The 26,954-nt window shown below is 54.0% G+C and overlaps 1 pseudogene; it reads right to left on the bottom strand.

The window, feature by feature from the left end:
* Positions 1-2,253: 2,253 nt before the first annotated feature.
* LOC141478343 (olfactory receptor 14J1-like) lies at positions 2,254-3,188 on the bottom strand (annotated as a pseudogene).
* Between the last annotated feature and the right edge of the window lie 23,766 nt (positions 3,189-26,954).

Here is a 26,954-nt window from a genome sequence, read left to right as displayed (position 1 = left end):
ATAAAAGAGTAATGCGAAAAACCTAAGAAAATAAAATATTAAAAACCAAAAAAGCCCTCATGAGCATGATTCTGGCAACAGCAGTGAGAAAGACCCTGACAGAGTGGGGACTTTCCAGCAGTGGCCAGAAGGGTGGTCAAATTTGCTGAGACAAGTCCCTGAGCCCCTGATCTATGGGGAGGTGTCTGAGGAGGGCTTTGGGTTAGAGACCAACTTTGGCAAGAGCTATGGGACACGGGGTGTCAGTGGGTGCCAGCATGAAACCGTTCTGATCTTTAGTGACAGCGGTGGTGAATGGGGTGTCAGAGCCCTGTCTGTGTGCACCCCCACTGCACTGGAATCAGTAGAGACCAATCAAGGGGTTTTTTTCTTTTTATAATAGTCTGTGTGTGAGCCTTTGTGCAACACTCACAGCTCCCACCCAGCTCCAGTTACTTTGGGATACGATGGTTCCCCTTTTCTACCAGGAAAAATCTCAGTGTGAGGACATCCCCCAAGGCTCACACGTGCACCCAGCACAGTGTGAGGCACTTGTCTCCTGGGAAGCTTTCTCTGCTGGTGCTCGGTTCCTGCTGTGGGTGAGGACCATCACAGCCCATCTCCAAGCACAGCCTGGCCAGGATCTCCTGGGACTGGGCAGCCAGGCCATGGTGACCAGCTCCAAGCAGAGACACACACGGCAGGTCCCTGCATGGGATCCCAGCAGGACACATGGAGACCCCCAACACCCAGCCCACAGGGACTGTGGCAACACCTGTTGGCTGAAACTGTGCTGGGGAGCGTGGGGCAAGAGGAGGAGACCTCCTCACTGGGGCTGGACAAGCCCCACTGCCCAGCATGGCCCCACAGCCCTGCGGTGAAGGCACCACACAGATCAGGGTGTGTTCATGAGGTGGGGAAAGGTCCCCACCAGCACAGTCCCCATGGCCACCCTCCCTGCCCCCACCCCCAGCAGCCCCCCAGTTGGACGATCCCCTCCCCATTGCCCTGGAGCAGCTTCCCCAGGATGGCCAGGGAACATGGCACAGACCAGCTCCTCTCTCTGCCCCTCTCATGACTTGCTTCCTTCTCCAGGAGACCTGGCTCTGCCCCACATGCCCACTGGAGCAGGTCCTCACCCGGCATGGTCACACAGCTCCGCTGCCATTGGGGCTTTCCTCTCCTGGGACCTTCCCAGGCCAGTCCAGCCCCTCTCTGGCTCTCCCCCACCTCCCCTGCCCTCTCCCAGCCCAGCCCAGCAGAGCCCCCCAGTCTGGGCTGGCCCCACAGCACTGCTCCCCACAGGGTGCTGCAGAGCTCTGGGCACTCCCCCCACAGCCCCAGCCCCTCTGAAGGGCACAGCAACTGCTGGGGGCAGAGAGGGCTCTCAGCCTCCCCGTCCCCCCGGGGCTGGAGCTGGCCCCAAGTGCCAGCAGAGGCCACTCACTCTCTGCCTCTCCTGCATTCAGCTGCAGGGCATCCCCAGCCCAAACTGCCTTTGCCCCTCTCCGCCTCCCCGCCTGCCCTGCTCCCCAGGACAGCAGGAGAGTCCTGGCCCTGGGGCTCCTCAGGCAGCTCCCGCATCTCTCCAGTCTCCCTTCCCTCTGCCTGATGCATCTTCACTGCCTCCCACGGCCCTGCACACTCCTGCTCTCTGGGTTCCTGCCTCTAGTGCTTTATCCTGGGGGGGAATTAACCTCTGAGAGTGTTTTCACATTCTCTGTCTCCATTCACTTCCCACCCCAGAGTGCATGGAGTGTCCCCATTCTCTCCTGACCCCTCCAGATTGCTTTCCACATGGACTGACACCTGCCATCAGACCCATCATACCTGGGACAGCCTGAGGAAGGGGACTGGGAGCTCATGTACTGATTCTAATGCCCCTGGACATGAAGAAGAGAGCTTTCATCTAAGTTCTCTGTATCCAACAGATTCCAGTGATGCTGTGAGATTATTCCCACAAATACAAGGAGAAAACAAGGTGGAAAGACACTTGGAAAGTCCAATTCCTTTGGATTTTCCTTAGCTATAACTCTATCAAGGAGAGTCAAGTCTTCAGACACCGCATTTCAAAGGTCTCCTTTTATTTCAGAGATGCCGTTATGGAGGCAAGAGGTGACTCCTGGTTCTTCAGGGATCAGACACAACGGGACAGAGCCTCAGAGAAGTGCTATGAATCCAATCTATTACCTCTAAGTAGTATGATCAGTGAAAGAAAAGCAGAAGCTTTGTCTATAATAAATTCAGGGCACTCTGCAGCAAAGAAGAAGAAAATTACTGGTGATAGTGGAAGATCCATTGAACAGTTTTCTCAGGGCGTCCCTGAGCTCCTGGTTCCTCATGCTGTAGATGAGTGGGTTCACTGCTGGAGGCACCACCGAGTACAGAACAGCCATCATTAGGTCGAGGGATGGGGAGGAGATAGAGAGGGGTTTCACGTAGGCAAATACCGCAGTGCTGACAAACAGGGAGACCACGGCCAGGTGAGGGAGGCACGTGGAAAAGGCTTTGTGCCGTCTCTGCTCAGAGGGGATCCTCAGCACGGCCCTGAAGATCTGCACATAGGACACCACAATGAAAACAAAACACACAAAGAATAAACAGGCACTAAGGACAATAAGCCCAACTTCCCTGAAGTAGGAGTGTGAGCAGGAGAGCTTGAGGATCTGGGGGATTTCACAGAAGAATTGGTCTATGCCATTGCCTTGGCAGAGGAGTATTGAAAATGTACTGGCCGTGTGCAGGAGAGCATTGAGAAACCCACTGCCCCAGGCAGCTGCTGCCATGTGGACACAAGCTCTGCTGCCCAGGAGGGTCCGGTAGTGCAGGGGTTTGCAGATGGCAACGTAGCGGTCGTAGGACATGACAGTCAGAAGATAAAACTCTGCTGAGATCAAGAATGCAAAGAAAAAGACCTGTGCAGCACATCCTGAGTAGGAGATGACCCTGGTGTCCCAGAAGGAATTGGCCATGGCTTTGGGGAGAGTGGTGGAGATGGAGCCCAGGTCGAGGAGGGAGAGGTTGAGGAGGAAGAAGTACATGGGGGTGTGGAGGCGGTGGTCACAGGCTATGGCAGTGATGATGAGGCCGTTGCCCAGGAGGGCAGCCAGGTAGATGCCCAGGAAGAGCCAGAAGTGCAAGAGCTGCAGCTCCCGTGTGTCTGCGAATGCCAGGAGGAGGAACACGGTGATGGAGCTGTCGTTGGACATTTGCTTCCCTCGGCACAGAGGGGTCTGTTCAAAAAAGGAAAAGAGAACGAGGAGTCAGTACAGACACCTCTGAGCAGAACCTCTTCCACTTGTCACACTACGCTCCCCCAAATGACCTCTGTCCTTCCAGGGAGACCTTGATGCAGATCCTGGCGTGATCCTTGGTTGGTGCTGGCTGAGGGTGCAATGGGGAGCAGGGGACTCTGCTGGGGGCTCCAGAGGAGTCAGTCGTGCTGTGCAGCAACAGGCAGAGAGGAACCAGGAGTGGTCGCAGGTTACATCTACCCCCTGAGAGGAAAGAGCTTCTGACCATTGTCACTCCCAGGTCCCTTGGATGCGGAACAGAGCTCAGAGGGTGGGGGGTGTGTGTGTGTGTGTGTGTGTGTGTGTGTGTATTTTTCTGCTGTTGCCCCTGTCCCACCTGAGGAGTCATTTCTGAAGGCAGAAATCCCTGGCATTTTTGCTACACTACAAGTGCTGTTTTGAGAGTCCTGGGAGGCAACAGGACAGACCCTCAGTGCAGAAGGAGGAGAGCTGCTCTCTCCATCACTCCTGCTCTCAGCTGCTTTGTGCTGGAACCCCTTTGGTCTGGAGGATGATCCCATGGAGAGCAGAGGAGTCCAGTTCCAAGTGCAGATCTGCAAACTCCCCTCCCCAGTGAAGATCTGTCAGCTTTTGGATGCCCAGAAGATGGGGTGTCCTTAATGGGGAGGTAACGTTACCCCCACCCCATGGACTGTTCTGCCTGGAGACCCACAGGTTAGAAAAGGGCTGGGGGCACCATCAGCATGGCAGGACCTGCAGGGTCAGTGTCTGAGCTTCTGCTGAAACCTTACTATGGTTCAAAGGACCCACAACCATTTATTGCCATTTAGACAATTATTCTAACATTCTATGATCCCTCCCACCCAAGAAGGGAATTGAGAAAAAAAAAACAAAGGAAACCCGGAGGTTGAAATATAGTGTATAAGACAACTAAATAATTAACATAAAAATACAAAAGAATCTATATCCTTCCTCATACCAATATAAAATATCCAAGGTTTATACTCAGCCCCTGGCTGCTCACCCACCTTCCCACCCTGCACCATCCCCAGCACAAGGCACCCATCCTCTCCTGTCCCTCTGAGGGTGCTGCAGGGAAGCCCTGCTCTGGAGCACACCCTCATCCTCCTCTGCACTGCAGAGAGAGCCCAAAGGCTGTGGGCGATGACAGATTGAGGAGAACCCTTCAGGATCTGCAGGGCCGTTGCCCTGCAGCCCGAGACTCACCGTGGAGAAGGCTGTGAAGCTTTGTCCCACCGTCAGCTCTCAGCTCTCCTACCACTCCCAACTGCCTTGAACCTCTCTCCGCATTGATCCTCTCATCCTCGCGCCTGAAGCTCTTCCCTCAGCCCTGCTGCGCTGGCTAAAACTGTCTCTCTGCAGCTCTGCCCGCTTGCCAGGAGCTGCCTCTGTCCCAAGAGCCCGGCCCAGCTCAGCAGCAGAGGACCAGCCCGAGGCAGTTTAATGACCCCTCTGGTGGGTTTCATACCGAGCCCATGAACCTCAGACACTGAGAAGAAGTGGAAGAAACCTCTCAAGAAGTCAAGCTGTGACATCATCTCCAAAAGAAACACTTTCTGGGACCCGTGTTCATAGGTCCCAGTGAGGACCATTCCCAACAAAGCCTCCCCCGGGGCTCGTTAGAGCAAAAAACTGGAGGCAATAAGGACAGGCAGGCAAAGGACAATTAACGGTGGCTCTGATGCTGAGGAAACCTGACTGCGTCCCATTAAGGCAAAGGGCCAGGCTCTGACCCCCAGCCCCTGGGAAAGGAGATCTTGTCCCTCCCACCTGGCCCAGGGCTCTTCCTGGGGCAGTGTGATGTGGGGATGTGCAATGCCAAGGGCAGGACACTGGCAGGACCCATCTGGGTGGGGCAAGGAGGTCAAGAGGTCTTCCTGAGTGAGGTTAAAGGACCTTCTGGTAGGACTTGGTGGCAGAGACAATAGCCATGGTGACAGAGAGGTCACCTCTTTTGGGGGATTTCAGCCTTGTCACGGCCCTCAATGGTCTCCACCACTGTCTGTCCTACGGTGTCCCACACCTGCACCTCTGTCTCTAAAGGCACCCAATTGTCTTTTCAGTTTCACCCCAACAGCTCACTACCCTTCCTGATATCTCTCCATCCTCCCTGGCTGTTCCTGGAACAAAAAAGCCATGGGCTGGTCCAGCCTCCCTCTGGGTGCTCTCTTGGAGTGACATCTCCTTGTTTCAGTTCTAGCCTCAACCTCCCCAGACACAGTTTGTGACATCCTTCCTTTCCCATGGTTTTTTTTTTCCATTATGAAGAAAAGCTCCACCATCTCTGAAACCCCCCTTCAAGCAGTTCCAGGCTGTGACTGTGATGCTCTGAGCTTCCACTTCACCAGGCTGGAGAAGCCCATGTCCCTCAGCCTCCCCAGAAAGGGGCCTCATGGCCTTGAGGCCATGAATCCCCTCTTGGCAGAGCTCCTCTGGACACTCCCCAGTCCTCCCCACTTCTCTAGAACAGGAAGCCCCAAAGAGGGCCACACGAGTCCAGAGGTGGCCACACCAGGTTTCAGAGGAGTGGGATGACAGCTCCCCTGGGGTGGGTGACCCACGCTCCTCCTAACGCAGCCCCACATGCAGCTGCCCTTGTTCCTGGTGACCGTGCACTACTGGCTCCTATGGCATCCCTCGGGGTGCCCAGGCCCTTCTCCTCAGGATCCCTGCCCAGCCAGTCAGGTCCTGGGCTGCCCTCATCTACGGGGTTATTCTTTCCCCCGATGCAGCTCTGGCCGCTTCTCTGTGTAAAACTTCCAGAGGTTCTGTTGCCCAAATCCCAGGGTTTCTCAAGGTCCCCCTGGACTGAAGCTCCATTTTGTCAGCTGTCCATATTAGCGTGCAGATGGTTACCCCGATGGTGGTGTCCCTCACAAGGGAACAGCATGGGGGGCTCCAGGGCACTACAAATACTCAAAGGTGGTGCTCTTTATCGCAATTTCCTTCCAATGCAGGGTTAGCCATGGTGGCCATCTCAGAAACAGCTGCAAAGCCACGGCCAGTGAGGAAAGAGGGAGCAGAGGTGGGATGTTTGTACCGGACAGTGCAGTGTTTCATGGGTAGATGGTGTTTCTTCACACATAACACTGAAGAGTGTGGATCTGCCTTCTTGATGACCTCCTGGTAGTTGTGGAAAAGTCAATTTTAGTTCTTCCCAAAGCCCTCCCTTCTCACAATTGAACAACTTCATCTCTCTCAGCCTTTCATACTGATAAGTTCAACCTTACAAATGCTGCCTGAGAGGGTGAGGGCTCTTCCAGTCCTACTGCATTTAACTGGATTTCCAATGCACCTCAGGGATGTTGGAATATCATCACCCTCATGCCATCCTTTTCTGCATGTGTCACTCTCATTTGTCATCCTCTTGCAAAGCACAGCTCTTGCAGGCTGTCAGGAGAGCCTGTTCTGTCTGGACAAGCTGTCACCCACAATGACACACTGAACTTCCAATGTTCCAGGCCCTGGTGGCACCATGAGACCACTGTGAGGGTCTGACTCAAGGGTTTCCATGCCTGGTGCTGACCCACATGCAGATGAGGAGTTAATGGCTGCAAGAACCACAGCAGCCATCATCAGAGACAACAGGTTTATCATGGGACTGTTCAAGTGTGAAGGGAGCTTGGGATGTCTCTAGACCAACCTCCTGCTCACAACAGGGTCAACACTCAATTCACCACAACTTCCTTCTAATTCACTTTGTCCAGGAGAGTCCTGAAAATCTCTTCTGAGGACTTTGCAAGAGATCCTTGGGGAACTTCAATCTTGCTGTATGTTGTTGCCAGTTAAGGCTGGTCAGAGCAGACCGTGATTGCTGGAAGCTGCTGGCAAGCTCTCGCAGCTTCTAAGGAGCTCTGTCCTTGATGAAAGGGGGCATTGCTGAGAGGCTGCTGAAGCTTGTTCATCCCTTGGACTATTAACCCCAGCTGCTTTTCCATGCAAGAACCAATGACCCTGACCCAGGAGACCTGGAAGACATGAAGCTTTCTGTTCACTAATTTTACTTTTAGCTAAGCCTCTTCTAACTCTCTGAAATTAACAGCGTATTGGGCAGAAACCTGTTTGTTCTCAGCGTGGTAAGACCAATGTTTACAGCTGATGCCAAGGAATGGTGTGCAGAGAGGCTCTTGCTTATACTTATTAATATAACAACCAAGGTCAGCTCATGTCGTTATTTGCCCCGTTGGAGGGTCAGCAGTGGAAAAGCGTAGAGGGGTCACACCTGTGGGAGGAGGGGACAGGAGAGGTGACCCCAAACTGACCAACAGGGGATTCCATCCCATCTGCCTCATGCTCAGTATAAAAGCTGAGGGATCAAAGGGTCAGTCTCTTTCTTCAACGGCGACATCCAAGGAGGACCCTGTCTGTTCATCTGCCTTTGATCCCGAGATGTGTTCCTGACTCCTGATCCGGAATCCAGTTCACATCCATCACTGGGTCCAGTCTGGGACTTCCCCAGTGCCTGGAGGTGACATGATCATCATCCTGGGATCTTAATATGGTTTTGAATACTCTGTATCTATTTCATTAATTTCTTTTTATTTTATTAGTAATATTTCATTAAAGTAGCGTAGTTTTTGCTAAACTCTAAATCTCTTTACTCTCTCCCTCTTCTGCTCAGAGCGAGAGGTGGGGGAGAGCATCTGTCATCTCGTCATGGGCCAACCAGTCAAACCATGACATGAGGCCACATCTGGAGTGCTGTGTCCAGTTTTGGGCTCCCCAGTTCAAGAAAGACAAGGAACGACCGGAGAGAGTCCAGCGGAGGCTACAAAGATGATCAGGGACTGGAGCCCCTCTCTGATGAGGAAAGGCTGAGAGACCTGGGTCTGTTTAGCCTGGAGAAGAGAAGACTGAGAGGGGACCTCATCGATGCTGATCAATATCGAAAGGGTGGGTGTCAGGAGGATGGGGCCAGACTCTGTTCAGTGGTACCCAACGACGGGCAATGGGCACAAAGCAGAACACAGAAGTTCCATCTGAACATGAGGAACAACTTCTTTACTGTGATTGTGGCAGATCCCTGGAACAGGCTGCCCAGAGAGGGTGTGGAGTCTCCTGCTCTGGAGACATGCAAATCCCGCCTGGATGTGATCCTGTGCAACCTGCTCTGGGTGACCCTGCTTTGCCAGGGGGTTGGACCACATGATCTCTAGAGGTCCCTTCCAACCCCATCTCATTCTGTGATTCTGTAACTGGAGAAGAACAGGCTCCATGGAGACCTTACAGAGGCCCTTCAATATTTAAGGGGAGTTTATAAGTAAGATAGAGACTTTTCACCAAGGCCTGTAGTGACAAGACATGAGATATCAGTTTTAAACTGAAAAAGAGCGGATTTAAAATAGGCATAAGAAAGAATTTTTTGATGATATGTTTTGTCAGATGCTGAAACGAGCTGCCCAGAGAAGTTGTAGGTGCCCCAGCGTATGAAGGCTATCAGGGTATGAAAGTGGTTATGAGGATACGAAGGTATCAAAGTGTGGTTTTTACGAATATTTCAGAGAATATATTTTGTGAGGGTTTCAGAGATCATCTGCTGACAAACACCAACGAAGGAAAAGACTGAGTCATTCACAACTATTGGATTTCTGGAGCTTTCAAAGATTGTTTGATACTAATTATTTACTGCTTTTCGCAAAAAGATAAGTGTCTTAATTATACCTCTGCATCTGTGTGTGTGTGTGTGCCATTCAATTTAGGAAACCGTTGTGACTTCTGTTTGTGCGTGTATGATTTCATTTAGGAAACTAAATGAACGTCTCAGCTGAACCTTGCCATTTTTGAATCTTTAAAGAAGTTCTCTGTGTTGATTATAGCAAATTTTGTTAAATCATTTTGATAATTGGCAGATGATTAATATTGTGAAAATCATACAACTTAACCCTGTGTTAATATATCTTACGTTGCTGCCACCTCACAGTTGTGCAGGATCCTAAATGAACATTAGCAACAAGACGTGACATGAGGAGAAAGCAATGTCCCTTGAAGGGTAGTGCTGTGGTGCCTGAGGTCAGCCAGAGGGAGCCTGGATCAGGGCAATGCTCAGTGTTCCAAGGAAGAGGCAGGGAGGAAGAAGAGCTGTCAGTAAAGGCAAGGGGATGCCCCAGCGGGAGCAAGGGGAGGACATAGGTTGGGCGTCCACAGCCTGCAGGTCTTTGTCCCCGTGGCTATGGCTGTTGTCTCTGCTACCAAGGCCGGAAAGGAGACATGTTAATCTCATGGAACGGGGCCCTCGTTGCTTCCTTGCACCCCCCGCCAGGGAGGCTGGGAGGTGGCTATCGTGGTCCTTCCCTCGGCATTGCACACCCCACATCGCGCTGCCCCGGGAAGAGCCCTGAGCCAGTGTGAGGGACAGGACCCCCCTTCCCAGGGCTGACCCCTTGCCATGATAAAACACAGCAAGGCTTTCCTCAGTATCAGATGCACCTGCACAGTGCCTTTGCCCACCTGTAATCACAGCCTCCAGTTTCCTGCTCGGAGAAATCCATGGGGAGGCTTGGTCTGTAATGGCCCTCGGTGGGGCCAATTAATGCTCCAAGAGACTCTGGCATTTGCTTCTGGCTTTAACTCCTGGAGAAGTTGTTCAAGCTCCTCTCAGTATCTGAGGTTCATGGGCTCAGCACCAAATACACCACGGGGCTCCTTAAAGTGCAGAAAGCCCTAATGAGCCACATCTCTTTCGGAATTTCATTCAGGGCTTCCAGACTTGTACAGCTGATTGGAGAGGTCTCAGGAGTCTACTTAAAGTGGAAGATTTCAATGAGAACTATAAATGAGAAATTCATTTTTCATTTTGAGAGGGGATCTTATTATTTTTTTCAGAGGAAGCCATAGCAGCTTTCTCCAATCGACATTGAACCAGAGGGTCTCCTAAGGAGGACCAGAGAGGCACCAACTGCCATCTCCTGGAGGTCCCCCCTCTCTGTACAACTTTCCCCCCACCTCCTCCACCCCACCATTTCTCTTGGGGGCCGCCTGGGACTTGCTTCCTTTTCCTACATCACACTTTGTCACTGACTCTGCAGCTGAATGTTACAGCGCCTTTGCACCAATTCCCACCTGATTTACCCTCAGGCTTGGCTGTAAATAGACACAAGACTCTTATTAATTTTGAACAACCACAAGTGTGATATGACACAAATTAATAAAAAGAAGCAACACGTTCCTCGGCTGTGTTCCAAGTACGAACCTTGAATAAGGTCCACCTTCCTCAACTGGGGACCATAAAAGAAATATTTTAGAAGGATAGATCAGAAATGATAAATAAACACACCATTAGTGAGTCGGTTACAGAGATCATTCAGCAGACTCCTGGCAGACAGGCAAGCTTTTAGCTCCCTGAAGGTCAAAGCAGTGAGAGGTGACTGAAGGAACAATGTGTAAGGGGAGGACAAAACTCCTGAGGAGCCGGGAAAGAGCATATGGCCAGAGAGTCTGCTGAGAAGGTGTCTATGGACACAGCCCATTTAATCAGGAGAGGTGGGAATACCTGAAAACTGGTGAGATTAAGTGTAACAGAGTATGGACACTGCGAGTCATGGCAGGATCCGTATTTTTTTCTTCTGCAGTTAATGCATATCCTGAAATTCCCCAATTTGGCATGCTTTGGGGAAAATTTGTTGGTTTTAGTAGAAGGATTCAATCTTTTCAGCTGGTGAAAATGTGCTCATATTTTTTTAAATCTGGAAAAATTTTCTCAAGCTCTCAGGAAGAGCCCCAACATCCATTTTGCCTTATTCTTGGCTAAATTTTCAGCCCAGAGCCTTGTTCACCAACTCATGTCTCTGCTGATCTCCCTGCCCATCTTCCCATGGTCACATCTACTCGGCTGGCTGTGTCGCCTCATCCCATGCCCACCTCTAGCGAATGAAATTAGTTGTTGTGGGGCAACATTTTACAGTAAAATGAAAAATCATTTGTCAGAGTGGAAAGCATTACTGAGTTATGACTGAGAAAGAAAAGAACCTGGGTTACATCATGTGCTCATTAACACCATTGCATTTAGTAAAACTTTTCCTCAAAGACAGTTCTCTCCTCAAAGCCCCCCTGCAACCGTATGGAAATTGAGATGCCAGAACAAACTCATTCTGGTTGCCACACACTAACAAGTTCCCAGCGGAAAGCCACAGAGCGTGGAGGCTGTGGAGGGCCATGGCAGGAATAACGAGTCTTAGAGGTTTGGAAGAGTCTGCTGAGGGCTGTGGACGGATGAAGCCCCCATCCCTGGGGGCTGATTAGAGCAGAAAATCAGAGGCAGTGATTTCAGGATGACAAAGAAAGGAGGCAGAGACGTCCTGTAGCCCCTTGGATGCGCCCTGTCAAGCCAAGGGGCCCAGTGCTAATCCCCAGCCCATTGAAATGGTGATGCTTTTGGTCATCACCACATGAGGGTTCCCTCTGCTCACCAGGAGGGCCCACACACGCCGAGCCCTTACACACTCCTGCCCCTCAGACCTGGCACTGCCCTGCTCACCCTAAGCCTTTGCCTGTGTCCTGACCCTAACACCTGACATGGAGCTCTCATCTTTAGCCCTTTCCTGAACACCAGTGCCAAAACTGAAACCCTCACCCACTGCCTGAAGCCTAAACCCAAACCCAACTCCCTAATCCTGGCCCTCAACCTCCCTTCATCTTCAACCCCTCTCCTAAGCCTAACTCATGCTTCCCAGGAGGCAGAAGGAGGGCAGGGATTGTGAGGTTCTGGAGGGAAAGACCAGGGAGATGAGAGGAGAGGTTAGGGGCAGGCAAGAGGAAGATGAAGGTAAAGGTCGCGTTTCCGGAGAGTAGGTTGGGATGTCATCTCTACTGGAGGAAGCTGGCAGGGAAGAAGCAGCACTGTGAGGTGCTCAGGATGCCTGAGAGTTTCATCGAGGAGAGAAGGGAGTGTGGGTCAGGTCAAAGAGAGGCGTGTTTGAGGAACAGCGTTCAGTTTCTGCGTGTGAGTTCCCTACTCCTGAAATACAAGCCTTAACCCTGGCCCTCACCTCTGGCCCTAACCCACCCCTCCAACCCACAGAGCCGACCAGTGCTCAGAGCAGTTACAAGAATCCCTAGGGAGAATCCCAAACCCTCACCTGAGCCTCACCCGGATCCCTTACCCTCAGAGGAGAGCTCTCCCCCCTAGCTCTACCCAGAGCACAAAGCAGAAACTCACCGGAGTTTTGAGTTTGAGGGAACCCAAACTGCCAACAGAAACCCCCAACCCCTAAGGCCTCACACCCTCCCTCGAAACCCCCAACCTTCCTCCTCTCCTCTAACCCTCACTCTAAGCTGGTTTTCTCCCAGGAGGCAGAGTGAATGCAGAGATTGTGAGGTCCCGGAGCAGTCCCATGACATCGGAAGACAATGTGAGATGCCGTGTGTCAGATCAGCTTGCCGGTGACAAGGTGGGTGATGTTACGTCAGCTGTGCTTCAGAACCTCACAGGGGAGTAAGAGGCGGGTGGCTGTGAAGGTGACTGTGAAGTCATTTCTCTCTGAGAACCTCACAGGCCAGAAGCAGGAAAATGGCTGGAATGTTGATTGCGAGGTCACATCTGTCTCTGCAGGTGATAGGCAAGAGAAGCCTGGGTCAAGCTCTGTGATGAGATTGACCCCAGCCACGGTCACCAGGCAGGCCAGGCAGGAGGGCAGGCCGTAGGGGCCTGTAGAGTCTCGTACGGTTCCGTAGGGTCCTGTAGGTTTCCATAAGCGCCCGCAGAGGTCTGAAGGGGCCCGTACTGTTCCGTAAGGATCCATAGGGTTCCGTAGAGCTTCGTAGGTTCCCTAGAGGCCTGTAGAGTACCGCAGGAGCTAGTAGTGTTCTGTAGGGCCCCGTAGGGTTCCTTCCATAGGGGCTGGCAGTGTTCCGTAAGGGCCTGTAGGGTTGTGTAAGTGCCCGCAGGAGTCTGTAGGAGTCTGTGGGATTCTGTAAGGTTCTGGAGGGTTCTGCAGGGTTCCGTAGGGGCCCGTAGAGTTCCGTAGTGGCTGGTAAAGTTCCGTAGGGCCCTGTACCGTTCCGTAACTGCCTGCAAGGGTCTTTAGGCTTCCGTAGGTGCTGGTAGGGTTCCATAAAGTTCCGTGGGTTCCTGCAGAGTTCTGCAAGTGCCCGCAAGGGCCTGTAGGGGCCCACGGTGTTTCTGTCAGGTTCTGTAGAGTTCCGTAGGCGCCATAGGTTTTCGTAGTGGCTGGTAGTATTCTGTAGGGGTCTGTAGGGTTCCGTAGGCACCTGCAGTGTTCTGTAGGAGCCCATAGGGTTTTAGTGAGGTTCCGTTGTGTTGCTAAGGGTCTTGTAGAGTGCTGTCGGGTCCTGGAGTATTCTGTAGGGTTCCAGAGGGGCTTGTAGGGTTCCGTCAAAATCTGTAGGCTTCCCTAGGGGCCCATAGAGTCCCGTAGATTTCCGTAGGGGCCTGTAGGGTTGTGTAAGTGCCCGCAGGGGTTGGTAGGAGCTTGTAGGGTGCCATAAGTTTCCGGAGGGTTGTGTAGGGTTCCGTAGGGGCCTGTAGTGTTCCCTAGGGGCCTGTAGAGTCTCGTAGAGTTCCGTAGGGTCCTGTAGGTTTCCATAAGCGCCCGCAGAGGTCTGAAGGGGCCCGTACTGTTCCGTAAGGATCCATAGGGTTCCGTAGAGCTTCGTAGGTTCCCTAGAGGCCTGTAGAATACCGCAGGAGCTAGTAGTGTTCTGTAGGGGCCCGTAGGGTTCCTTCCATAGGGGCTGGCAGTGTTCCGTAAGGGCCTGTAGGGTTGAGTAAGTAGCCGCAGGAGTCTGTAGGAATCCGTGGGATTCTGTAAGGTTCTGGAGGGTTCTGCAGGGTTCCGTAGGGGCCCGTAGAGTTCCGTAGTGGCTGGTAAAGTTCCGTAGGGCCCTGTACCGTTCCGTAACTGCCTGCAAGGGTCTTTAGGCTTCCGTAGGGGCTGGTAGGGTTCCATAAAGTTCCGTGGGTTTCTGCAGAGTTCTGCAAGTGCCCGCAAGGGCCTGTAGGGGCCCACGGTGTTTCTGTCAGGTTCTGTAGAGTTCCGTAGGGGCCATAGGTTTCCGTAGTGGCTGGTAGTATTCTGTAGGGGTCTGTAGGGTTCCGTAGGCACCTGCAGTGTTCTGTAGGAGCCCATAGGGTTTTAGTGAGGTTCCGTTGTGTTGCTAAGGGTCTTGTAGAGTGCTGTCGGGTCCTGGAGTATTCTGTAGGGTTCCAGAGGGGCTTGTAGGGTTCCGTCAAAATCTGTAGGCTTCCCTAGGGTCCCGTGGAGTCCCGTAGATTTCCGTAGGGGCCTGTAGGGTTGTGTAAGTGCCCGCAGGGGTTGGTAGGAGCTTGTAGGGTGCCATAAGTTTCCGGAGGGTTGTGTAGGGTTCCGTAGGGGCCTGTAGTGTTCCCTAGGGGCCTGTAGAGTCTCGTAGAGTTCCGTAGGGTCCTGTAGGTTTCCATAAGCGCCCGCAGAGGTCTGAAGGGGCCCGTACTGTTCCATAAGGATCCATAGGGTTCCGTAGAGCTTTGTAGGTTCCCTAGAGGCCTGTAGAATACCGCAGGAGCTAGTAGTGTTCTGTAGGGCCCCGTAGGGTTCCTTCCATAGGGGCTGGCAGTGTTCTGTAAGGGACTGTAGGGTTGTGTTGCAGGGTTCCGTAGGGGCCCCTAGAGTTCCGTAGTGGCTGGTAAAGTTCCGTAGGGCCCTGTACCGTTCCGTCACTGCCTGCAAGGGTCTTTAGGCTTCCGTAGGTGCTGGTAGGGTTCCATAAAGTTCCGTGGGTTCCTGCAGAGTTCTGCAAGTGCCCGCAAGGGCCTGTAGGGGCCCACGGTGTTTCTGTCAGGTTCCGTAGAGTTCCGTAGGGGCCATAGGTTTTCGTAGTGGCTGGTAGTATTCTGTAGGGGTCTGTAGGGTTCCGTAGGCACCTGCAGTGTTCTGTAGTAGCCCATAGGGTTTTAGTGAGGTTCCGTTGTGTTGCTAAGGGTCTTGTAGAGTGCTGTCGGGTCCTGGAGTATTCTGTAGGGTTCCAGAGGGGCTTGTAGGGTTCCGTCAAAATCTGTAGGCTTCCCTAGGGTCCCGTGGAGTCCCGTAGATTTCCGTAGGGGCCTGTAGGGTTGTGTAAGTGCCCGCAGGGGTTGGTAGGAGCTTGTAGGGTGCCATAAGTTTCCGGAGGGTTGTGTAGTGTTCCGTAGGGGCCTGTAGTGTTCCCTAGGGGCCTGTAGAGTCTCGTAGAGTTCCGTAGGGTCCTGTAGGTTTCCATAAGCGCCCGCAGAGGTCTGAAGGGGCCCGTACTGTTCCGTAAGGATCCATAGGGTTCCGTAGAGCTTTGTAGGTTCCCTAGAGGCCTGTAGAATACCGCAGGAGCTAGTAGTGTTCTGTAGGGCCCCGTAGGGTTCCTTCCATAGGGGCTGGCAGTGTTCCGTAAGGGCCTGTAGGGTTGTGTAAGTGCCCGCAGGAGTCTGTAGGAGTCTGTGGGATTCTGTAAGGTTCTGGAGGGTTCTGCAGGGTTCCGTAGGGGCCCCTAGAGTTCCGTAGTGGCTGGTAAAGTTCCGTAGGGCCCTGTACCGTTCCGTCACTGCCTGCAAGGGTCTTTAGGCTTCCGTAGGTGCTGGTAGGGTTCCATAAAGTTCCGTGGGTTCCTGCAGAGTTCTGCAAGTGCCCGCAAGGGCCTGTAGGGGCCCACGGTGTTTCTGTCAGGTTCCGTAGAGTTCCGTAGGCGCCATAGGTTTTCGTAGTGGCTGGTAGTATTCTGTAGGGGTCTGTAGGGTTCCGTAGGCACCTGCAGTGTTCTGTAGGAGCCCATAGGGTTTTCGTGAGGTTCCGTTGTGTTGCTAAGGGTCTTGTAGAGTGCTGTCGGGTCCTGGAGTATTCTGTAGGGTTCCAGAGGGGCTTGTAGGGTTCCGTCAAAATCTGTAGGCTTCCCTAGGGTCCCGTGGAGTCCCGTAGATTTCCGTAGGGGCCTGTAGGGTTGTGTAAGTGCCCGCAGGGGTTGGTAGGAGCTTGTAGGGTGCCATAAGTTTCCGGAGGGTTGTGTAGTGTTCCGTAGGGGCCTGTAGTGTTCCCTAGGGGCCTGTAGAGTCTCGTAGAGTTCCGTAGGGTCCTGTAGGTTTCCATAAGCGCCCGCAGAGGTCTGAAGGGGCCCGTACTGTTCCGTAAGGATCCATAGGGTTCCGTAGAGCTTTGTAGGTTCCCTAGAGGCCTGTAGAATACCGCAGGAGCTAGTAGTGTTCTGTAGGGGCCCGTAGGGTTCCTTCCATAGGGGCTGGCAGTGTTCCGTAAGGGCCTGTAGGGTTGTGTAAGTGCCCGCAGGAGTCTGTAGGAGTCTGTGGGATTGTGTAAGGTTCTGGAGGGTTCTGCAGGGTTCCGTAGGGGCCCGTAGAGTTCCGTAGTGGCTGGTAAAGTTCCGTAGGGCCCTGTACCGTTCCGTAACTGCCTGCAAGGGTCTTTAGGCTTCCGTAGGTGCTGGTAGGGTTCCATAAAGTTCCGTGGGTTCCTGCAGAGTTCTGCAAGTGCCCGCAAGGGCCTGTAGGGGCCCACGGTGTTTCTGTCAGGTTCCGTAGAGTTCCGTAGGGGCCATAGGTTTTCGTAGTGGCTGGTAGTATTCTGTAGGGGTCTGTAGGGTTCCGTAGGCACCTGCAGTGTTCTGTAGGAGCCCATAGGGTTTTCGTGAGGTTCCGTTGTGTTGCTAAGGGTCTTGTAGAGTGCTGTCGGGTCCTGGAGTATTCTGTAGGGTTCCAGAGGGGCTTGTAGGGTTCCGTCAAAATCTGTAGGCTTCCCTAGGGTCCCGTGGAGTCCTGTAGATTTCCGTAGGGGCCTGTAGGGTTGTGTAAGTGCCCGCAGGGGTTGGTAGGAGCTTGTAGGGTGCCATAAGTTTCCGGAGGGTTGTGTAGTGTTCCGTAGGGGCCTGTAGTGTTCCCTAGGGGCCTGTAGAGTCTCGTAGAGTTCCGTAGGGTCCTGTAGGTTTCCATAAGCGCCCGCAGAGGTCTGAAGGGGCCCGTACTGTTCCGTAAGGATCCATAGGGTTCCGTAGAGCTTCGTAGGTTCCCTAGAGGCCTGTAGAATACCGCAGGAGCTAGTAGTGTTCTGTAGGGGCCCGTAGGGTTCCTTCCATGGGGGCTGGCAGTGTTCCGTAAGGGCCTGTAGGGTTGTGTAAGTGCCCGCAGGAGTCTGTAGGAGTCTGTGGGATTGTGTAAGGTTCTGGAGGGTTCTGCAGGGTTCCGTAGGGGCCCGTAGAGTTCCGTAGTGGCTGGTAAAGTTCCGTAGGGCCCTGTACCGTTCCGTAACTGCCTGCAAGGGTCTTTAGGCTTCCGTAGGTGCTGGTAGGGTTCCATAAAGTTCCGTGGGTTCCTGCAGAGTTCTGCAAGTGCCCGCAAGGGCCTGTAGGGGCCCACGGTGTTTCTGTCAGGTTCTGTAGAGTTCCGTAGGCGCCATAGGTTTTCGTAGTGGCTGGTAGTATTCTGTAGGGGTCTGTAGGGTTCCGTAGGCACCTGCAGTGTTCCGTAGGAGCCCATAGGGTTTTAGTGAGGTTCCGTTGTGTTGCTAAGGGTCTTGTAGAGTGCTGTCGGGTCCTGGAGTATTCTGTAGGGTTCCAGAGGGGCTTGTAGGGTTCCGTCAAAATCTGTAGGCTTCCCTAGGGTCCCGTGGAGTCCCGTAGATTTCCGTAGGGGCCTGTAGGGTTGTGTAAGTGCCCGCAGGGGTTGGTAGGAGCTTGTAGGGTGCCATATGTTTCCGGAGGGTTGTGTAGGGTTCCGTAGGGGCCTGTAGTGTTCCCTAGGGGCCTGTAGAGTCTCGTACAGTTCCGTAGGGTCCTGTAGGTTTCCATAAGCGCCCGCAGAGGTCTGAAGGGGCCCGTACTGTTCCGTAAGGATCCATAGGGTTCCGTAGAGCTTCGTAGGTTCCCTAGAGGCCTGTAGAATACCGCAGGAGCTAGTAGTGTTCTGTAGGGCCCCGTAGGGTTCCTTCCATAGGGGCTGGCAGTGTTCCGTAAGGGCCTGTAGGGTTGTGTAAGTGCCCGCAGGAGTCTGTAGGAGTCTGTGGGATTCTGTAAGGTTCTGGAGGGTTCTGCAGGGTTCCGTAGGGGCCCCTAGAGTTCCGTAGTGGCTGGTAAAGTTCCGTAGGGCCCTGTACCGTTCCGTCACTGCCTGCAAGGGTCTTTAGGCTTCCGTAGGTGCTGGTAGGGTTCCATAAAGTTCCGTGGGTTCCTGCAGAGTTCTGCAAGTGCCCGCAAGGGCCTGTAGGGGCCCACGGTGTTTCTGTCAGGTTCCGTAGAGTTCCGTAGGGGCCATAGGTTTTCGTAGTGGCTGGTAGTATTCTGTAGGGGTCTGTAGGGTTCCGTAGGCACCTGCAGTGTTCTGTAGTAGCCCATAGGGTTTTAGTGAGGTTCCGTTGTGTTGCTAAGGGTCTTGTAGAGTGCTGTCGGGTCCTGGAGTATTCTGTAGGGTTCCAGAGGGGCTTGTAGGGTTCCGTCAAAATCTGTAGGCTTCCCTAGGGTCCCGTGGAGTCCCGTAGATTTCCGTAGGGGCCTGTAGGGTTGTGTAAGTGCCCGCAGGGGTTGGTAGGAGCTTGTAGGGTGCCATAAGTTTCCGGAGGGTTGTGTAGTGTTCCGTAGGGGCCTGTAGTGTTCCCTAGGGGCCTGTAGAGTCTCGTAGAGTTCCGTAGGGTCCTGTAGGTTTCCATAAGCGCCCGCAGAGGTCTGAAGGGGCCCGTACTGTTCCGTAAGGATCCATAGGGTTCCGTAGAGCTTTGTAGGTTCCCTAGAGGCCTGTAGAATACCGCAGGAGCTAGTAGTGTTCTGTAGGGCCCCGTAGGGTTCCTTCCATAGGGGCTGGCAGTGTTCTGTAAGGGACTGTAGGGTTGTGTTGCAGGGTTCCGTAGGGGCCCGTAGAGTTCCGTAGTGGCTGGTAAAGTTCCGTAGGGCCCTGTACCGTTCCGTAACTGCCTGCAAGGGTCTTTAGGCTTCCGTAGGTGCTGGTAGGGTTCCATAAAGTTCCGTGGGTTCCTGCAGAGTTCTGCAAGTGCCCGCAAGGGCCTGTAGGGGCCCACGGTGTTTCTGTCAGGTTCCGTAGAGTTCCGTAGGGGCCATAGGTTTTCGTAGTGGCTGGTAGTATTCTGTAGGGGTCTGTAGGGTTCCGTAGGCACCTGCAGTGTTCTGTAGGAGCCCATAGGGTTTTAGTGAGGTTCCGTTGTGTTGCTAAGGGTCTTGTAGAGTGCTGTCGGGTCCTGGAGTATTCTGTAGGGTTCCAGAGGGGCTTGTAGGGTTCCGTCAAAATCTGTAGGCTTCCCTAGGGTCCCGTGGAGTCCCGTAGATTTCCGTAGGGGCCTGTAGGGTTGTGTAAGTGCCCGCAGGGGTTGGTAGGAGCTTGTAGGGTGCCATAAGTTTCCGGAGGGTTGTGTAGTGTTCCGTAGGGGCCTGTAGTGTTCCCTAGGGGCCTGTAGAGTCTCGTAGAGTTCCGTAGGGTCCTGTAGGTTTCCATAAGCGCCCGCAGAGGTCTGAAGGGGCCCGTACTGTTCCGTAAGGATCCATAGGGTTCCGTAGAGCTTTGTAGGTTCCCTAGAGGCCTGTAGAATACCGCAGGAGCTAGTAGTGTTCTGTAGGGGCCCGTAGGGTTCCTTCCATAGGGGCTGGCAGTGTTCTGTAAGGGACTGTAGGGTTGTGTTGCAGGGTTCCGTAGGGGCCCGTAGAGTTCCGTAGTGGCTGGTAAAGTTCCGTAGGGCCCTGTACCGTTCCGTAACTGCCTGCAAGGGTCTTTAGGCTTCCGTAGGTGCTGGTAGGGTTCCATAAAGTTCCGTGGGTTCCTGCAGAGTTCTGCAAGTGCCCGCAAGGGCCTGTAGGGGCCCACGGTGTTTCTGTCAGGTTCCGTAGAGTTCCGTAGGGGCCATAGGTTTTCGTAGTGGCTGGTAGTATTCTGTAGGGGTCTGTAGGGTTCCGTAGGCACCTGCAGTGTTCTGTAGGAGCCCATAGGGTTTTCGTGAGGTTCCGTTGTGTTGCTAAGGGTCTTGTAGAGTGCTGTCGGGTCCTGGAGTATTCTGTAGGGTTCCAGAGGGGCTTGTAGGGTTCCGTCAAAATCTGTAGGCTTCCCTAGGGTCCCGTGGAGTCCTGTAGATTTCCGTAGGGGCCTGTAGGGTTGTGTAAGTGCCCGCAGGGGTTGGTAGGAGCTTGTAGGGTGCCATAAGTTTCCGGAGGGTTGTGTAGTGTTCCGTAGGGGCCTGTAGTGTTCCCTAGGGGCCTGTAGAGTCTCGTAGAGTTCCGTAGGGTCCTGTAGGTTTCCATAAGCGCCCGCAGAGGTCTGAAGGGGCCCGTACTGTTCCGTAAGGATCCATAGGGTTCCGTAGAGCTTCGTAGGTTCCCTAGAGGCCTGTAGAATACCGCAGGAGCTAGTAGTGTTCTGTAGGGGCCCGTAGGGTTCCTTCCATGGGGGCTGGCAGTGTTCCGTAAGGGCCTGTAGGGTTGTGTAAGTGCCCGCAGGAGTCTGTAGGAGTCTGTGGGATTGTGTAAGGTTCTGGAGGGTTCTGCAGGGTTCCGTAGGGGCCCGTAGAGTTCCGTAGTGGCTGGTAAAGTTCCGTAGGGCCCTGTACCGTTCCGTAACTGCCTGCAAGGGTCTTTAGGCTTCCGTAGGTGCTGGTAGGGTTCCATAAAGTTCCGTGGGTTCCTGCAGAGTTCTGCAAGTGCCCGCAAGGGCCTGTAGGGGCCCACGGTGTTTCTGTCAGGTTCTGTAGAGTTCCGTAGGCGCCATAGGTTTTCGTAGTGGCTGGTAGTATTCTGTAGGGGTCTGTAGGGTTCCGTAGGCACCTGCAGTGTTCCGTAGGAGCCCATAGGGTTTTAGTGAGGTTCCGTTGTGTTGCTAAGGGTCTTGTAGAGTGCTGTCGGGTCCTGGAGTATTCTGTAGGGTTCCAGAGGGGCTTGTAGGGTTCCGTCAAAATCTGTAGGCTTCCCTAGGGTCCCGTGGAGTCCCGTAGATTTCCGTAGGGGCCTGTAGGGTTGTGTAAGTGCCCGCAGGGGTTGGTAGGAGCTTGTAGGGTGCCATATGTTTCCGGAGGGTTGTGTAGGGTTCCGTAGGGGCCTGTAGTGTTCCCTAGGGGCCTGTAGAGTCTCGTACAGTTCCGTAGGGTCCTGTAGGTTTCCATAAGCGCCCGCAGAGGTCTGAAGGGGCCCGTACTGTTCCGTAAGGATCCATAGGGTTCCGTAGAGCTTCGTAGGTTCCCTAGAGGCCTGTAGAATACCGCAGGAGCTAGTAGTGTTCTGTAGGGCCCCGTAGGGTTCCTTCCATAGGGGCTGGCAGTGTTCCGTAAGGGCCTGTAGGGTTGTGTAAGTGCCCGCAGGAGTCTGTAGGAGTCTGTGGGATTCTGTAAGGTTCTGGAGGGTTCTGCAGGGTTCCGTAGGGGCCCCTAGAGTTCCGTAGTGGCTGGTAAAGTTCCGTAGGGCCCTGTACCGTTCCGTCACTGCCTGCAAGGGTCTTTAGGCTTCCGTAGGTGCTGGTAGGGTTCCATAAAGTTCCGTGGGTTCCTGCAGAGTTCTGCAAGTGCCCGCAAGGGCCTGTAGGGGCCCACGGTGTTTCTGTCAGGTTCCGTAGAGTTCCGTAGGGGCCATAGGTTTTCGTAGTGGCTGGTAGTATTCTGTAGGGGTCTGTAGGGTTCCGTAGGCACCTGCAGTGTTCTGTAGTAGCCCATAGGGTTTTCGTGAGGTTCCGTTGTGTTGCTAAGGGTCTTGTAGAGTGCTGTCGGGTCCTGGAGTATTCTGTAGGGTTCCAGAGGGGCTTGTAGGGTTCCGTCAAAATCTGTAGGCTTCCCTAGGGTCCCGTGGAGTCCCGTAGATTTCCGTAGGGGCCTGTAGGGTTGTGTAAGTGCCCGCAGGGGTTGGTAGGAGCTTGTAGGGTGCCATAAGTTTCCGGAGGGTTGTGTAGTGTTCCGTAGGGGCCTGTAGTGTTCCCTAGGGGCCTGTAGAGTCTCGTAGAGTTCCGTAGGGTCCTGTAGGTTTCCATAAGCGCCCGCAGAGGTCTGAAGGGGCCCGTACTGTTCCGTAAGGATCCATAGGGTTCCGTAGAGCTTTGTAGGTTCCCTAGAGGCCTGTAGAATACCGCAGGAGCTAGTAGTGTTCTGTAGGGCCCCGTAGGGTTCCTTCCATAGGGGCTGGCAGTGTTCTGTAAGGGACTGTAGGGTTGTGTTGCAGGGTTCCGTAGGGGCCCGTAGAGTTCCGTAGTGGCTGGTAAAGTTCCGTAGGGCCCTGTACCGTTCCGTAACTGCCTGCAAGGGTCTTTAGGCTTCCGTAGGTGCTGGTAGGGTTCCATAAAGTTCCGTGGGTTCCTGCAGAGTTCTGCAAGTGCCCGCAAGGGCCTGTAGGGGCCCACGGTGTTTCTGTCAGGTTCCGTAGAGTTCCGTAGGGGCCATAGGTTTTCGTAGTGGCTGGTAGTATTCTGTAGGGGTCTGTAGGGTTCCGTAGGCACCTGCAGTGTTCTGTAGTAGCCCATAGGGTTTTAGTGAGGTTCCGTTGTGTTGCTAAGGGTCTTGTAGAGTGCTGTCGGGTCCTGGAGTATTCTGTAGGGTTCCAGAGGGGCTTGTAGGGTTCCGTCAAAATCTGTAGGCTTCCCTAGGGTCCCGTGGAGTCCCGTAGATTTCCGTAGGGGCCTGTAGGGTTGTGTAAGTGCCCGCAGGGGTTGGTAGGAGCTTGTAGGGTGCCATAAGTTTCCGGAGGGTTGTGTAGTGTTCCGTAGGGGCCTGTAGTGTTCCCTAGGGGCCTGTAGAGTCTCGTAGAGTTCCGTAGGGTCCTGTAGGTTTCCATAAGCGCCCGCAGAGGTCTGAAGGGGCCCGTACTGTTCCGTAAGGATCCATAGGGTTCCGTAGAGCTTCGTAGGTTCCCTAGAGGCCTGTAGAATACCGCAGGAGCTAGTAGTGTTCTGTAGGGGCCCGTAGGGTTCCTTCCATAGGGGCTGGCAGTGTTCCGTAAGGGCCTGTAGGGTTGTGTAAGTGCCCGCAGGAGTCTGTAGGAGTCTGTGGGATTGTGTAAGGTTCTGGAGGGTTCTGCAGGGTTCCGTAGGGGCCCGTAGAGTTCCGTAGTGGCTGGTAAAGTTCCGTAGGGCCCTGTACCGTTCCGTAACTGCCTGCAAGGGTCTTTAGGCTTCCGTAGGTGCTGGTAGGGTTCCATAAAGTTCCGTGGGTTCCTGCAGAGTTCTGCAAGTGCCCGCAAGGGCCTGTAGGGGCCCACGGTGTTTCTGTCAGGTTCCGTAGAGTTCCGTAGGCGCCATAGGTTTTCGTAGTGGCTGGTAGTATTCTGTAGGGGTCTGTAGGGTTCCGTAGGCACCTGCAGTGTTCCGTAGGAGCCCATAGGGTTTTAGTGAGGTTCCGTTGTGTTGCTAAGGGTCTTGTAGAGTGCTGTCGGGTCCTGGAGTATTCTGTAGGGTTCCAGAGGGGCTTGTAGGGTTCCGTCAAAATCTGTAGGCTTCCCTAGGGTCCCGTGGAGTCCCGTAGATTTCCGTAGGGGCCTGTAGGGTTGTGTAAGTGCCCGCAGGGGTTGGTAGGAGCTTGTAGGGTGCCATATGTTTCCGGAGGGTTGTGTAGGGTTCCGTAGGGGCCTGTAGTGTTCCCTAGGGGCCTGTAGAGTCTCGTACAGTTCCGTAGGGTCCTGTAGGTTTCCATAAGCGCCCGCAGAGGTCTGAAGGGGCCCGTACTGTTCCGTAAGGATCCATAGGGTTCCGTAGAGCTTCGTAGGTTCCCTAGAGGCCTGTAGAATACCGCAGGAGCTAGTAGTGTTCTGTAGGGCCCCGTAGGGTTCCTTCCATAGGGGCTGGCAGTGTTCCGTAAGGGCCTGTAGGGTTGTGTAAGTGCCCGCAGGAGTCTGTAGGAGTCTGTGGGATTCTGTAAGGTTCTGGAGGGTTCTGCAGGGTTCCGTAGGGGCCCCTAGAGTTCCGTAGTGGCTGGTAAAGTTCCGTAGGGCCCTGTACCGTTCCGTCACTGCCTGCAAGGGTCTTTAGGCTTCCGTAGGTGCTGGTAGGGTTCCATAAAGTTCCGTGGGTTCCTGCAGAGTTCTGCAAGTGCCCGCAAGGGCCTGTAGGGGCCCACGGTGTTTCTGTCAGGTTCCGTAGAGTTCCGTAGGGGCCATAGGTTTTCGTAGTGGCTGGTAGTATTCTGTAGGGGTCTGTAGGGTTCCGTAGGCACCTGCAGTGTTCTGTAGTAGCCCATAGGGTTTTCGTGAGGTTCCGTTGTGTTGCTAAGGGTCTTGTAGAGTGCTGTCGGGTCCTGGAGTATTCTGTAGGGTTCCAGAGGGGCTTGTAGGGTTCCGTCAAAATCTGTAGGCTTCCCTAGGGTCCCGTGGAGTCCCGTAGATTTCCGTAGGGGCCTGTAGGGTTGTGTAAGTGCCCGCAGGGGTTGGTAGGAGCTTGTAGGGTGCCATAAGTTTCCGGAGGGTTGTGTAGTGTTCCGTAGGGGCCTGTAGTGTTCCCTAGGGGCCTGTAGAGTCTCGTAGAGTTCCGTAGGGTCCTGTAGGTTTCCATAAGCGCCCGCAGAGGTCTGAAGGGGCCCGTACTGTTCCGTAAGGATCCATAGGGTTCCGTAGAGCTTTGTAGGTTCCCTAGAGGCCTGTAGAATACCGCAGGAGCTAGTAGTGTTCTGTAGGGGCCCGTAGGGTTCCTTCCATAGGGGCTGGCAGTGTTCTGTAAGGGACTGTAGGGTTGTGTTGCAGGGTTCCGTAGGGGCCCGTAGAGTTCCGTAGTGGCTGGTAAAGTTCCGTAGGGCCCTGTACCGTTCCGTAACTGCCTGCAAGGGTCTTTAGGCTTCCGTAGGTGCTGGTAGGGTTCCATAAAGTTCCGTGGGTTCCTGCAGAGTTCTGCAAGTGCCCGCAAGGGCCTGTAGGGGCCCACGGTGTTTCTGTCAGGTTCCGTAGAGTTCCGTAGGGGCCATAGGTTTTCGTAGTGGCTGGTAGTATTCTGTAGGGGTCTGTAGGGTTCCGTAGGCACCTGCAGTGTTCTGTAGGAGCCCATAGGGTTTTCGTGAGGTTCCGTTGTGTTGCTAAGGGTCTTGTAGAGTGCTGTCGGGTCCTGGAGTATTCTGTAGGGTTCCAGAGGGGCTTGTAGGGTTCCGTCAAAATCTGTAGGCTTCCCTAGGGTCCCGTGGAGTCCTGTAGATTTCCGTAGGGGCCTGTAGGGTTGTGTAAGTGCCCGCAGGGGTTGGTAGGAGCTTGTAGGGTGCCATAAGTTTCCGGAGGGTTGTGTAGTGTTCCGTAGGGGCCTGTAGTGTTCCCTAGGGGCCTGTAGAGTCTCGTAGAGTTCCGTAGGGTCCTGTAGGTTTCCATAAGCGCCCGCAGAGGTCTGAAGGGGCCCGTACTGTTCCGTAAGGATCCATAGGGTTCCGTAGAGCTTCGTAGGTTCCCTAGAGGCCTGTAGAATACCGCAGGAGCTAGTAGTGTTCTGTAGGGGCCCGTAGGGTTCCTTCCATGGGGGCTGGCAGTGTTCCGTAAGGGCCTGTAGGGTTGTGTAAGTGCCCGCAGGAGTCTGTAGGAGTCTGTGGGATTGTGTAAGGTTCTGGAGGGTTCTGCAGGGTTCCGTAGGGGCCCGTAGAGTTCCGTAGTGGCTGGTAAAGTTCCGTAGGGCCCTGTACCGTTCCGTAACTGCCTGCAAGGGTCTTTAGGCTTCCGTAGGTGCTGGTAGGGTTCCATAAAGTTCCGTGGGTTCCTGCAGAGTTCTGCAAGTGCCCGCAAGGGCCTGTAGGGGCCCACGGTGTTTCTGTCAGGTTCTGTAGAGTTCCGTAGGCGCCATAGGTTTTCGTAGTGGCTGGTAGTATTCTGTAGGGGTCTGTAGGGTTCCGTAGGCACCTGCAGTGTTCCGTAGGAGCCCATAGGGTTTTAGTGAGGTTCCGTTGTGTTGCTAAGGGTCTTGTAGAGTGCTGTCGGGTCCTGGAGTATTCTGTAGGGTTCCAGAGGGGCTTGTAGGGTTCCGTCAAAATCTGTAGGCTTCCCTAGGGTCCCGTGGAGTCCCGTAGATTTCCGTAGGGGCCTGTAGGGTTGTGTAAGTGCCCGCAGGGGTTGGTAGGAGCTTGTAGGGTGCCATATGTTTCCGGAGGGTTGTGTAGGGTTCCGTAGGGGCCTGTAGTGTTCCCTAGGGGCCTGTAGAGTCTCGTACAGTTCCGTAGGGTCCTGTAGGTTTCCATAAGCGCCCGCAGAGGTCTGAAGGGGCCCGTACTGTTCCGTAAGGATCCATAGGGTTCCGTAGAGCTTCGTAGGTTCCCTAGAGGCCTGTAGAATACCGCAGGAGCTAGTAGTGTTCTGTAGGGCCCCGTAGGGTTCCTTCCATAGGGGCTGGCAGTGTTCCGTAAGGGCCTGTAGGGTTGTGTAAGTGCCCGCAGGAGTCTGTAGGAGTCTGTGGGATTCTGTAAGGTTCTGGAGGGTTCTGCAGGGTTCCGTAGGGGCCCCTAGAGTTCCGTAGTGGCTGGTAAAGTTCCGTAGGGCCCTGTACCGTTCCGTAACTGCCTGCAAGGGTCTTTAGGCTTCCGTAGGTGCTGGTAGGGTTCCATAAAGTTCCGTGGGTTCCTGCAGAGTTCTGCAAGTGCCCGCAAGGGCCTTGTAGGGGCCCACGGTGTTTCTGTCAGGTTCCGTAGAGTTCCGTAGGGGCCATAGGTTTTCGTAGTGGCTGGTAGTATTCTGTAGGGGTCTGTAGGGTTCCGTAGGCACCTGCAGTGTTCTGTAGTAGCCCATAGGGTTTTCGTGAGGTTCCGTTGTGTTGCTAAGGGTCTTGTAGAGTGCTGTCGGGTCCTGGAGTATTCTGTAGGGTTCCAGAGGGGCTTG

The sequence above is a fragment of the Numenius arquata genome, unplaced genomic scaffold (genome assembly GCF_964106895.1).
Source record: "Numenius arquata unplaced genomic scaffold, bNumArq3.hap1.1 HAP1_SCAFFOLD_368, whole genome shotgun sequence".
NCBI lineage: Eukaryota > Metazoa > Chordata > Aves > Charadriiformes > Scolopacidae > Numenius > Numenius arquata.
The sequence above is the reverse complement of the archived record's forward strand: the minus strand, read 5'-3'. Positions and strand labels throughout refer to the sequence as shown.